Below are 14,777 nucleotides of genomic sequence, written 5' to 3'. Positions count from 1 at the left end.
TCAGGCTCAGTGATCTATAGTTACCTGGGTTTTCCTTACTTTCTCAAATAATTACACTATGTTAGCAGCCCTTCAGTCTTTTGACACCTCACCTGTGGAAATCAATGATACAAATATATCAGCAAAATGCTGACCAATCTCTTTCCGAGCATCCCACAAACATCTGGGATACAACTGTCAGGTCCCAGGGATTTGTTCACTTTTATGTGTTTGAAAATGTCAAACACCTCCTTGTGATATAGATACTTTTCAATGTTTTACTGTATATTTATTAATTCTCTCGCTTTTGTAACGTCCTCCACATTAAATACTGAGCTGAAATTGTTGTTTCTAATCCCTCCAATCTCCTGTGGTTCCACACATAGGTAACCTTACTGATCTTTAACGCGCCTTATTCTCTCCCTAGTTAATCGTTTACCATTAAAGGATTTGTAGAATTTCTTCAATGCCTCGTTAACCGTATTTCTAAAGCCATCTCATGTCCACATTTTCTGGCCCGATTTCCCCATTGACTATACACTTATTGCCCTTATACTCCTCTCGGGATTCACTTAATCTCAGCTCTGTTTACCTGACACATGCCTCCTTCCTTACCTTGACCAGAGCATCAATATATCTAGCCATCCAGCACTCCCTGCACCCACCAGCCTTGCCCCTCTCACTAATAGGAACACGTTGGCTCTGGATTCTCTGAAACCACATTTTAATGGCCTTTGCATTTACCAACCATCCCTTTACCTGTGAATAGGGTATTACAATCAACCTTTCAAAGGGCTCGCCTAACACTTTCAAAATTGGCCTTGTTCAAAGTTAGAACATTAATGTTTACATCAGGTCTTTCCTATTCCAAAACTAATTTAAAACTAATATTTATGAGTAACAGACTTGAATGTTAAATAAACACTTCCTGCCCCTCTGTGACAGGCTCGAGAGGCTGAATGGCCTCCTCATGTCCCTCTGTAATAAACTAGAGAGACTGAATGACCTCCTCTTGTCCCTCTGAAATAGACTCAAGAGGCTTAATTGCCTCCTCCCCTTCCTCTAAAACACACTCGAGAGGCTGCATGGCCTCCTCCTGTCCTTGTGTAACAGAGCCGAGACATTAAATGACACAGCAACCCGTGGATTACGAGCAGCCGTTAAACTGTATCTAATGGGGGTCCATCCCTTCTCAGTTACAGAAACACAACCAGGTGCACTCCAGGTGCCCTTTCAGTAACACCTCATACAGCTGCAGTGACACATCTCTATGTTTTGAATGATTCTATTGGCAAAATGCGCCAATATTCTAGATTTCCACCTTTTCAAGTAACAACAAGCTAATATGGGATGAATGGCCTTCTCTTATCCCTCTGTAAGTGGCCCATAGGGACAGAATTATTTCGGCCTGTTGCTGAGCAGCATTCTCAATGCTCTGTCTCAAGGTTATGAAAGGATTTGGTAGTAGGGCACTTAAAACCAGGAGTAGCCTCACACTGGTCAATAATTACCGTACTTTGTATTGAGGTATCTAGAAACTTGCCCACCCAACTTTTCTTTATGCAGTTGATCTGTTATTCTATAACTGCCTCCTTTCATAAACAGAGTGGAACATATATAGACTCCTGCAGTGTTCTGCTAATACTCTCATATACAAGATAAAAAAAAGATTTAAGATTGGTCCATCCCTCAGCAATCCTCATCCATTCCATCCAAACCCAGTAATTGTTCTCTTTTATAGTGATATGAAAAGTGATGTGTGGAACTGGTTAATTGAATCTGTTTGCTCAGTCATGATTTGGAGATGCCGGTGTTGCACTGGGGTGTACAAAGTTAAAAATTACACAACACCAGATTATAGTCCAACAGGTTTAATTGGAAGCAGACTAGCTTTCGTAGCGCCGCTCCTTCATCAGGTGATAGTGGAGGACACAATTCTAAGGCACAGAATTTATATCAAACATTTACAGTGTGATGTAACTGAAATTATACATTGAAAAATACATTGATTGTCTGTTGAATTTTTATCTGTTCTAATACCATTATAGTTTCACTTCTTTCATGTGTAAATCACAGAACATTTAAAAAAAATGTTGCATTCTCATGTTAGCTGTAACAGTGTGTTAGCTAGACAATATGCTGAAAGTGTTAGCCCCCTGTGTTCTCTGTCTATGCCATAATGTTTAGATTGATTCTAATCTGAAAAGTGAGATAACAGTGAGATTTACATGAATCCATGAAATTTTTGATTTCAGAGTTTTACATGAATTCATGCAGTTTTGAGCAAAGTACAATGAAAGTCTGCAAGTGCAAATTCACCCCACAAAATATATGTGTGCATGTGGGTCTTTGTCTGTGTGTGTGTGTCTGTCTGTCTGTCTGTCTGTCTTGTTTGGGGTGTTGCGAGTGTGAGAGAGAATGTATATGTGTGTGTAATGATGTAGAGTCTGTGAGGGTGTGCATGTGTGAGTGTGGGAGTGTGTGTGCGTGTCTGGGGTGGGGGGTTTTGAGTGCCAGTGAGAGAGTGTACATGTGTGTGCATGAGTGTAGAGTGCTCTAAGTCTCTGAGAGATTGTCCATGTGTGTGTGAGAGTGTGTGTGTCTGTAAGGGTGTGTGTGAGTGTCTGTGTGCGTGTCTGTGTACATGTGTGTCCGTGTGTATGTGTATGTAGATGAGTGCCCGTATGTGTGCGTGTGTGTGTGTGTGTGTGTGTGTATCGTGCAATGGTGGTCAGCTGTATTGTGACATTAAACCAATGTCCCATTTGAGGTCCTCCCTTTGGGTACAGAAATTAGCTATCAGCCTCTGCTCGGCCACTTTTCGCTGTTGCCTGTCCTGAAGTCCGCCTTGGAGGCTGGTCACCCGTAGGTCCAAGGTTGAAGGTCCTTGACCACTGAAGTGTTCCAGAACTTGGAGGGAACCCTCCTGTCTGTTGATTGTTGTGCGGTGCCGTAGCCTTTGCTCGGATTCCCAGTGTTTGTACAGTGACTGTGATCAATGCCAATCTCCATGGATTCTAATTATTCCAGTGGAGCGTTTCCATCTTTTAAAGATAAATGGGCGCTGTTCAATGTATTATCCCTTAACATGAGCGGGAGCATCACCGACAGCACTGACAGGGATCAGCAGATCCAGAGAGAGGGGGAGGAGAGATCAGAATCTGAGAACATTAGACTGGAATGTTCCAACAATTGATCAGAACCAGAGGACATTAGACTGGTCCAAAAATGTATCAGAACCTGGGAACATTAGACTGGCATGTTCCATCAATAGACCGGAGTTTATCCAATTATGTTTGGTATCTTTCTGCATTGTGTTTGTGGTCATTATCATTGATGATTTATTACACTATTCTCATTACTCAATATTTTTATTAACCTTTCCTGGCTATCGTTGGTGTTCCTGGTAAGTGTCACTGTCCAGATTTTTTTTTTCCTATTAACCGGTTATGACTGTATTACTGTTCTTTCTTATATTCTATCCTTCTTGTCACTATTATTTTCCTGTTGAAACTCTCAATCCATATATTCACTCTCCAGACCATGACTAACTACATCAATGAATGTGTTCAATTATTGTCTCCCTTTCAGCACTGGCATTGTTACTCATTCTTCTCTCTGTTGACCTAATCAGTTCCAGCTGCGAACTACAATTTACTGTATCATTGCCTTTGTTATTTAAATATTAAGAGCAGGGAGGTCACTCTCTACTGTTCTGGTTACAAACTCCACCTCCTTCCACTGTTACCATCCCATTCCTGGCCAATATCGGCGGCTGAAGCCGACAAGTCACCACTGTGGGAGGTCCCTTTGACAATGAGCTGATTCCTGACACCATGCCCTGAACATTTCTAACTTGAAATGCTCACCACTCCAGAATATGTCTCACTGGTTTAGTCCATCTGCTGTTTGAACCTTGAGCTATGAAATACTGTCTTAATGAAGCCCATAATCTGCTGCTGACACTTCCGGCTTCAAACCTGCCGAAGCAAATCTGATTCGAACTCACACCAAACTCCCATCCATCTGTCATTCATGTGCACGCCGATGTATATTGCTATTGTGTTCTGGCAATGCCTTTATTATAACATTCTCAAACACTTTACCTCATCTGTCCATGCAATTTCTCTCGTTCTCTCTCTGTCGACTAACAAAAAGCCTGCTAGTTGTTCTTATTTAAAATAGGTTCCTCCATGTGCGTTCCTTCTTAAACAATGAGTTTCACATTCAAACACGCCAATCGCGCACAAACACGCACTCTCTCTCAGTTTCTGATGAACATGCACGCACAAACACACATGCATCAAATCTTCCCATTATAGACAGTAATCTGATGCGAATATAGTTTGCATGTGTTAGTAAAGTTTGCAATACTCACTATGCTGGGCAGATAATGCAGTTTACTGAGCAACACACTAGCAGGGTCTGTACAGCTCTCCATGCTGGGCTGTCATCTTGTCCCAGTTTATGTTGTTTGTGGTGTCCTGTGAAGCAGATTCAGAATTTGATGTAACAAGCCATTTCAGCTGATCTGACAATGCCTTTATTCAATGTTTTCATTCTTGTAAGTTTACTCTCGAAGATTTCACTTCTCCAGTTAGTCCCACTGTCCTGTCTGTTTCCCCATATTTCCACAAGATTTTTCAATTAATTAACTGTCTGTTTCTCTCTTTGATGTGAATCTTTCTGTTCCTCTGTATCTTTCCCTGGGCTTACCTTTTAGCTCCCTAGTGTATCGAGTGCTGGCATTGTGAAGGTCAGAAACAGTGAAATGGTGTGTGTCAGGCTGTTGTTCACTTCCTGGTATGTCCCATGAGATGGTCTATGGACAGGGGTGTTTCAGAAGTTATGAGACACATCCTTGTAACTTGGTCTGTACCTGAATTTGTCCCTCTCAGGTGACCTTGCGATCAGTAACACGAGGAAGCCCCTTAAGTAAAGGACCAGGCATCTAAATTGTGTGCCAATGCAGTCACTTTTTTTAAAAAAAGTTCTCCTTTCTTTAAATAAGTGATCTTGAAGGCAAAACTGTCGACTGAAAATGGCTCAAGTAAATAACTTACGACGCTTTTAGGGTTTATAATAAATAGTAGTAACAACGGCCTAGTAACTTATCCCCAGTTGCTACTCTTTCTGAAACCTGACTTGATACTGCTTCCTCCTGGATTGGAGAACTGTATGCAAGAATGTATGTCTGAATGTTCCTTTTTGCCAAGGGGTTCGTTTATGGGATGTTAGTATATTGCAACAGTTCATTTGTAGAAGATACTGTATCCATTATTCGGGAAAGGATTCCAATAGTTAAATTATTCTAAATTCCTCTTCACTGTGTATGGATTTTCATTAGAGGGTTTAAATATATTGTGTTTTACTTAATGGTGAATAGTTTGACGAGTAACATCACATCTGGAACAACCGTTTCACATCTATCCTTTAAAATAAGAAAAGGTGTGTCTCCAAGCTACCCTCCTAAAATACTTTGAGGCAGTCTAGTTGGTCTATTACAAATTGACGAGTCATGTCTGGTTCCAAATCGATAATACTAAATTGGGTTTAGAATTTCAATCCCTACATTGTACAAACAGGCCATTCGACCCAACAATTCCACACCGACACTCCGAGGAGTAACCTACCCAGACCCAATCCTCTACCCTATTATTACACATTTATCCCGACAAAGGTTCCTAACCCATACATCCCTGGAAACTACAAACAATTTATCATGGCCAATTCAGCTGACATGCACATTTTTGTATTGTGGGAGGAAACCAGAGAATCCAGAATAAGCTCATGCAGACACTGGAGATTATGCACTGGGAGACTATTGGGTTCAAAGGTCGTGTATGGTAGCTGTTAGCGCCTCTTGTTCCGGATGTTGAATTCGGTTGGTTTAAACCGTGTTTTGTGTATAAAGATTATTTCAGTTACTAAGAGTTCTCTGGGTGAGGAAGAAGTGAATTTGACGGTTTTACAAAAGGGAATGTAGGCAAAGCTGTAGGAATTGACAGACAAGCTGGAGTTGGGGTTGTGATTGTCTGTGAGAAAATGAGAAATAATTACAGCTATAGTTCGGCAATTACATTTTGTTGAACCACCATCAGACTCTTTGGAAATGGCTAGAATTCAATTTCAAATGAGACACTTTGAACATGAGAAAGAATTGAAACAGTTTGAATTATGATGAAAAGTAGAAATAAAAGAAAAGGAAGTGAAGGCGAAACAGAGAAAAAGACAGAAGAGAAGCAGAGAGTTTCAACTTAAAAAGTTAGCAATTAGAGAGGAAAGTTGGCATAGAAGGCGGAGATGAAGTTAGATGATAGGCTGAATCAGAAGGATAGTGAGGTTGAACAAACCTGTAGTAGACAATGGCCTAATGGGGTTCTGTTTAAATACATCCAGGCATTATCTAAATTTGATGAGAAGGATGGGAAAACCTTTTGAATTTCATTTGAGGAAGTGGCTAAACAAATGTACTGCTCGGTGACCATGTGGATTTAGTTGATCCAAACCAAGCTGATAGGTATTTGCATCCTTATTGGAGGAGGTATCTGGCCAGTATGAGGAGACAAAGAAAGCCATCTGAAGTATATATGAGGTTGTGTCAGAAGCCGACAGATAGTGTTTCAGGAATCTAAAAAAGGGTCCCTTGTTAAACGCGCATTGAGTTTGAAAGGATCAAACAAAGTAATTTTGAAAGGTGGGTAAGGGTATTAAAAACTGAGCAAACCTATGACACTGTTAGAGAGATTCTTATTTTGGAGAAGCTCAACAATTCACTTCCTGCAGTCGTGAGAACTCGTGTGGAAGAGCAGAGAGTATCAATGGCAAGATTCGAAGCTGAAATGGCTGATGATAATGATGATTCAGATCAGATATCAAAGTTTGGTTTCTGTGAGAGATTGAGAAGAATGTGTGAGATCTTCTTAAATCATATATCTGTGAAAGTAAGGTTTACTGGCATAGGCCAGGAGTATCAGGTAAATAGGTTATAGCATTAAGAGGTTCCGGAATATGTAACTTTTTTATGCTGAGACATGAGGAGCTATGCCATTCAGAGGGACTATTGGAGAGATGAGAAGTGCTCCATTATGTAACGTGTGGTTGGAGTGTCCAGTGGAAACACCAACAGATTTATTCCACAATGGGGAAGGAGGCCTTCAGCTTGGTGTTGCAACATTTCAGCACTTAAATTGCAAATAACATACATGAGCCAAGTCTTTTTCACTGATCGTGACCCCTTAATGTTTTTGGAGAAGTTTAGGGAGAGAAATACCAGTCTGTTCCGATTGAGCTTATTATTTCTGCCATTCAATTTGAAATTATACAGGTTACAGGGCGAGAAAACCTAAGTTTTAACATGTTGTGGAGACTTGAATGAAGAAAGACAAAGGCATTTTGTGGCAGGAGTAAAATGACTGAAATCGAAACTAGTTGTGAACAATTGTATGCTCAGTCAAAGAAATATATATATGCCTTGCAGACTACTAACAGAGGAAGACTAGGACGTCTAAAATGAATTCACCCTTGTATATTGATGGATTATTTTATTATAGATGGAGTCTCAGGATACTATCACTGTATAAAGGTTATTTTCTCTTCGATTTGTTTTGAAGAGAGGTTTTAAAGACAGAGGTGCAGAACTTCTGTCTGAAAACTGTTTAAGCAAAAAACAGAAAAAGGCTTTAGTTTTAATTAAAACGGTGGTAACAATGGAAGGGCAGTGGCCAGCTCTCCCAGACCAGGTTTCCTCGTTTTGCTTTTAGCTGCAGCATTCAGAAGCTGCTGGGGATCCCAGAAGGGTTGGAAGTTTCAATACATGATCCCCAGCTGCTTTTCTCTCTGAGATCTCTGTTGATGTTGTTTCCCCCTGGATTGGAAAAGTGCTGTAAGGATCTGTATTTGAAAATATCTTTGTGCCAAGCGGTGTAAACCAAGAAGATACGGTATCTATTGTTTGTGCAAGTAATCCAATATATAAGCTATCCAAAAATAGTATTTTCTTTGATTGTATTTTAACTAAAGCATTTGAATAGATTATATTTGCTTAATGTCGAGTGGTTTGACCAGTCACAACATATCTGGAACACACACTTCCCATCTATATTCAAAATAAGGAAAGGTTTAGGTCTAAGCGGCCTTCTTAAAATATTCTGCAGGGATCTGGTCTGGTCAACAACACTTGTAGACGAGGGGATTGTGACTGACTCCTGTAATTGAAAATTTAGTGATGAGGCTGGGGATGGTTTGCTGGAGGATGTGCTGTGAGCTGCCTCAGACATTCAGGGAGACCTGAGGATTTGATGACACAACTCTGGATGGAGCATGGGCGCTGTAGTTACAGCATCTGGGTCTGTAACATGAACAACACATGGAGCAGAGGCTGCAGAGAGGGGAAGCTCTGAAACCAGGCAGTGAGTGTGTGTGGGGAAAGGGAACTACTGTACCCACCCCGGGTTTTCCAGGAACAGCTTCCAAAACTCCATTTATGGGAGGAGCAACGCGTGAGGGGATCCTGACTGAACAAACAGCTGGTCACAGAGTGGTGTCACCTTCTTCAACACGACCTGAAGCTTCATTCCAGAGGGTAGGGCAGTCCTGCCAGTGGCTGTTAGGGTTACAGTTTCATTCCGCTTCTATGATCCGGAACTTTCCAGGCATGAGCTGGTGACATTTCCATCATTCGCCACTATCTCAATATCAATGTCACCATTCGGTAACGGAGGATGTATATGGTGGATGAGGTAAATAGATTGTTTCTCCCACAGCAGGGAGCTATCGAATGTATCCTTATTTTCCCAGTATAGTGGGATTCCTGATGGTGTACATGGCATCTTCAGAGTACCCATATCAATTGGGAGAGGTAGAGGAACTGAAGGAGCTCTCTCTCTGTTAATGTTGCCGTGTGTCCATGCACAGTACCTCATGTCCTGACAGCAGCCACAGTTCCTTCCTTCAAAGGCAGGCAGCCATTCCCATCGTCTTCTGGTCTCCATGTAGAAACGAATGAGTTTATCTTTGATAAAGGCTGTCCCCTTGATACACATTTCAAAACATCATCCCACCACTAACCAACCACAACATGTGTATGGAGAGCAATGGCATCACTCTTAGCGTCAAGGAGCAGACAATCAGGGATGGAGCAAAAGCTTCCACGTCTGAACGGATCTGAGTGAACCCCCCACTACACAGTATCATTAAGTCCTGTAATCCTTCCTCATTTCAGTAATATACTGCCTTCCATTAGTCCTGTAAATGAAATGACAGGTTATATCAAGTTATATTCCACCTGCCAAACGATTATCCATTGTTTTCACCACTCTGTATCTATTTGCAGGCTCTCCATCCTCTCTTGATAATGTAATTTCTTCCTTATCACCACGACATCGCCAAACTCAGTCCCAGTACACGTATTCAATCCCACTGATCGTTGATATGGATTGTAAATAGTTGAGGACACAACGGTGGTCACTATATGACTCAACATTTTATGATCAGTCCAACTGATTCAGACTTATTTATCCGGAGTGCCTGTTTCCTGTTTGATAGCCAGTCCTCCCCCATTCCTGTGTAACACATTCGAAGGGCTGAATAAGAACAAGGAGCATCAGTCGTCTATTTACCCCCTCGAGCCTGCTCCGCTATTGAATACAATAATGGCTGATGTCATCCCTGCTCCACCATTGAATACAATCATGGCTGATGTCATCTCTGCTCCGCCATTGAATACAATAATGGCTGATGTCAGAATGCTCCACCATTGAATACAATGATGGCTGATGTCATCCCTGCTCCGCCATTGAATACAATAATAGCTGATGTCATCCCTGCTCCGCCATTGAATACAATCATGGCTGATGTCATCTCTGCTCCGCCATTGAATAGAAGCATGGCAGGTGTCATTGCGGCCTCTGTTCCACTTTACTTCCATCTCTCAATCCTAAAACGCTGGGCTCTTGCTGTAGAATGCACCACATGAAAAAAAATATCCATTCCACATCTACATTCACAATTAGTCTTAACAGTTTGCAGATCTCAATGAGATCTCCTTTCATTCATATAAACTTGAGAATATCGTCCTTAACTGCTCAATTTCTCTTCATTAGACAACCGTTTCATCTCTGGAATCAATCTAATGAACCTCTTCTGAATTAACTCCAATATAAGTGGATCCTTCCACAAGACAGGGCATCTAAACTGTACTCCAATTGCAGCCTCATGAAAGCCTTGCATAGCTACAGTCACACACCCTAACCTTCTAGTCTGGCATTGTCCAAATAAACTTTGAAATTATGCTTGTATTTCTCATTGCTTGCAGTACCTGCATGCATGGTTTCTGTGAAATGCAAGTGGACACCGATATCCCTCTGCTCCTAACCACTTTGAAGTTTCTGTATATTTTGCTAATAATTTTCCTTCCAATGATGCTGGCCAACTTGAATAACCCATATTTATCCAATTTAATTTTCATTGCCAAATTATGGCCCATTCAACCAAACTATCCATGTTTATTTTGATATCTCTTCCATCTTCATTCCAAAGTAATTTCCCACCAATGTTAGTGTCCTCTGTTGTGGTTCTGTTCGACGAGCTGGGAATTTGTGTTGCAGACGTTTCGTCCTCTGTCTAGGTGACATCCGCAGGGCTTGGGAGCCTCCTGTGAAGCGCTTCTGTGATATGCTTATTGATTGAATCTGTTGTCCCAATCGAAATCATGTTGGTTGTCATCTGCATGTGTGGCTCCAAAGGATAGCTGGTCGTGTCGTTTCGTGGCTAGTTGGTGTTCGAATGGGGCAACACTAATATTATAGGACAAGCCAAACAGAGAACAGCCAGGGAATTCCTAGAGGCATGGTACTCATCCACAGATTCAATCAATAAGCACATCGACCTGGACACAATATACTGACCACTACAATGGACAGCTGGAACTGACAACCGGAAGCGGCAGAGACAGGCCATTATAAATGCCGGAGGAAACATCACAGAAACGCTTCACAGGAGGCTCCCAAGCACTGAGGATGTCACCTAGACAGGGGACGAAACGTCTGCAACACAAATTCCCAGCTCGGCAAACAGAAGTTATGAGATACATCCTTGTAACTTGGTCTGTACCTGTATTTGTCCATCTCAGGTGACCTTGCTATCAGTAACCCGAGGTAGCCCCTTAAGTAAAGGACCAGACATCTAAATTGTATGATAATGCTGTCACTTCTTTCAAAAAAAGTTATTTTCTCCTGTTTTTTAGAAAGCGATCTTAAAGGCCAAACTGCCTACTGAAAACCGCTCAAGTAAACAACTCATGAGGCTTTTAGTGTTTTGAATAAATAGTAGTAACAATGGCCAGCTCGCACAGACAAGTTTTTTTCTTGTAGATGTAACAGTTACCAGGTGCTTGGGGTCGCAGAAGGGTTGGAGGTTTTAGTAAATTATCGCTCGATGCTATTCTCTCTGAAACATCACTTAATACTGTTGCCTCCTGGATTGGAGAACTGTATGCAAGAAAATATGTCTGAATGTTCCTTTTTGCCAAGGTGGGGGGGGGGGAAGTCAGATTATATTGGATTACTAACAGCGTGGAAACAGGCCCTTCGGCCCAACACGTCCACGCCGACCCGCCAAATAACAACCCACCCAGACCCATTCCCCTACATTTACCCCTTCACCTAACACTACGGGAAATTTAGCATGGCCAATTCACCTAACCCACACAGTTTTGGACTGTGGGAGGACCCAGAGGAAATCAACACGGACACGGGGGAATGTGCAAACTCTACACAGTCAGTCGCCTGAGGTGGGAATTGAACCTGGGTCTCTGGTGCTGTGAGGCAGCAGTGCTAACCAATGTGCCACCGTGCCACCCACGGTGCTGCCCTGTGTTTAGGTGATGTTAATAAATTGGAACAGTTAATTTGTAGAAGGTACTGTATCCATCATTCAGTTAAGGTTTCCAATAGTTAAGTTATTCTAAATTCCTCTTCATTTTGTATGGATTTTCATTAAAGTGTTTAAATATATTGTGTTTTGCATAATGCTGAGTGGTTTGACTAGTAGAATCACATTTGGAATACCCACTTCCCATTTGCCTTTGAAATAAGAAAGGTTTGGCATCCAAGCTACCTTCTTAAACTAGTTTGAGTCAGTCTGGTTGGTCTATAGTAAACTGGGGACTCTTGTCTGGTTCTATATCTATAATACCAAATTGGGTTTAGAATTACAATCCCTACAGTGTGCAAACAGGCCATTCGACCCAACAAGTCCACACCGACCCTCCGAGGAGTAACCTACCCAGACCCATTCCTCTACCCTATTATTACACATTTACCCGACAAAGGGTCCTAACCCACACATCCCTGAAAACTACAAACAATTTAGCATGGCCAAGACATATGACATGCACATCTTTGGGTTGTGGGAAGAAACCAGAGAATCCAGAATAAACTCATGCAGACACTGGAGAGTATGCACCAGGAGGCTATTGGGTTCAAAGTTCGCGTATGGTAGCTGTTAGTGTCTTTGGTTCCGGATGTTGAATTCGTTTGGTTTAAACAGTGTGTTGTGTATAAGGATTCTTTCAGTCACTAAGAGTTCTCTGGGTGTGAAAGAAGTGAAGTTGGGGTTTTATACAAGGTATTGAAGGCAAAGCTGTAGGAATTGATAGACAAGCTGGAGTTGGGGTTGGGTTTGTCTGTGAGAAAGGATCAAACAAAGCAATTTTGAAAGGTGGGTAAGGGTATTAAATCAGAGCAAACCTGTGGCACTCTTAGAGAGATTTTTATTTTGGAGAAGTTCAACAATTCACTTCCTGCAGTCGTGAGAACTCGTGTGGAAGAGCAGAGAGTCAAAACGGCAAGGCTAGAAGCTGAAACGGCTGATGATGATGATTAAGTTCAGAAATTAAAGTTTGTTTTCTGTGAGAGATTGAGAAGAATGTGCAAGACCTTCTTAAAACATTTACCTGTGAGAGTAAGGTTTATTGGCATAGGCCAGGAGTAGCAGGTAAAGAGGTTAGAGCATTAAGAGGTACAGAAGTATATAATTCTTTTATGCTGAGACACGAGGATCTATGTCATTCAGAAGGACTGTTAGAGAGATGAGAAGTGCTCCATTATGTAACTTGTGGTTGGAGTGTCCAGTGGAAATATCAAAAGATTTATTCTACAATGGGGAAGGAGGCCTTGAGCTTGGTGTTGGCGTTACAACATTTCAGCATTTAAATTGCGAATAACGGAAATGAGACAAATCTTTATCACTGATCGTGACCCCTGAAAGTTTTTGGAGAAGTTTAGGGAGAAAAATAACCAGTCTTTTTCGATTGAGCTTATTATTGCTGCCATTCAATTTGAAATTATATCGTTGATAGGGCGAGAAAACCTCAGGTTTGACACGTTGCGAAGACTTGGATGAAGAAAGACAAAGGCATTTTGTTGCAGGAGTAAAATGACTGAAATCGAATCTAGTTATGAACATGTGTATGCTCAGAGTTCTTTGTAATATAAATGCACTTCAATCTACTAATAGAGGAAGATTAGGAGGTCTAAAATGAATCTATCTTTGTATATTGATGGATAATTCTATTAAAGGTGGAGTCGCGAAGATACTATCACTGTAAAAAGGTTATTTTCTCTTGGGTTTTTTTTGAAGAGCGGTTTCCAAGGCAGAGGTGCAGAACTGCTGTCTGAAAACAGTTTAAATAAATAACTGAGAAAGCCTTTAGGTTTCATTAAAACGGTGGTAACAATTGAAGGGCAATGGCCAGCTCTCCCAGACCAGGTTTCCTCGTTTTGTTTTTAGCTGTAGCATTCAGAAGCTGCTAGGTATCTCAGAAGGGTTGGAAGTTTCAGTACATGATCCCCAGCTGCTTTTATCTCTGAGATCTCTGTTGATGTTGTTTCCCCCTGGATTGGAAAACTGCTGTAAGGATCTGTATTTGAATATATCTTTGTGCCAAGCGGTGTAAACCAAGAAGGTACGGTATCTATGGTTTGTATAAGAGTTCCAACATATAAGCTGCCCCAAAATGTTCTTTTCATTGAGTGTATTTTAACTAAAGCATATTAATAGATCATACTTTGCTTAATGTCGGGTGGTTTGACCAGTCACAACGTATCTGGAATGCACACTTCCCATCTATATTCAAAATAAGGAAAGGTTTGGATCTAAACGGACTTCTTAAAACATTTTGGTGGGATCTGGACTGGTCCACAACATTTGTAGCCGAGAGGATTGTGACTGATGCCTGTAATGGAAAATTTAGTGGAGTGGCTGGGGATGGTTTGCTGGAGGTTGTGCTGTAAGTTGCCTCAGACATTCAGGGAGACCTGAGGATTTGATGACACAACTCTGGATGGAGCATGGGCGCTGTCGTTACAGCATCTGGGTCTGTAACATGAACAACAAATGGAGCAGAGGCTGCAGAGAGGGGAAGCTCTGAAACCAGGCAGTGAGTGTGTGTGGGGAAAGGGAACTACTGTACCCACCCCGGGTTTTCCAGGAACAGCTTCCAAAGCTCCATTTATGGGAGGAGCAACGCGTGAGGGGATCCTGACTGAACAAACAGCTGGTCACAGAGTGGTGTCACCTCCTTCAACACGACCTGAAGCTTCATTCCAGGGGGTAGGGCAGTCCTGCCAGTGGCTGTTAGGGTTACAGTTTCATTCAGCTTCTATGATCCGGAACTTTCCAGGCATGAGCTGGTGACATTTCCATCATTCGCCACTATCTCAATATCAATGTCACCATTCGGTAACGGAGGATGTATATGGTGGATGAGGTAAATAGATTGTTTCTCCCACAGCAGG

This window comes from Chiloscyllium punctatum, chromosome 13, assembly GCF_047496795.1.
Source record: "Chiloscyllium punctatum isolate Juve2018m chromosome 13, sChiPun1.3, whole genome shotgun sequence".
Classification (NCBI taxonomy): domain Eukaryota; kingdom Metazoa; phylum Chordata; class Chondrichthyes; order Orectolobiformes; family Hemiscylliidae; genus Chiloscyllium; species Chiloscyllium punctatum.
The sequence above is the reverse complement of the archived record's forward strand: the minus strand, read 5'-3'. Positions refer to the sequence as shown.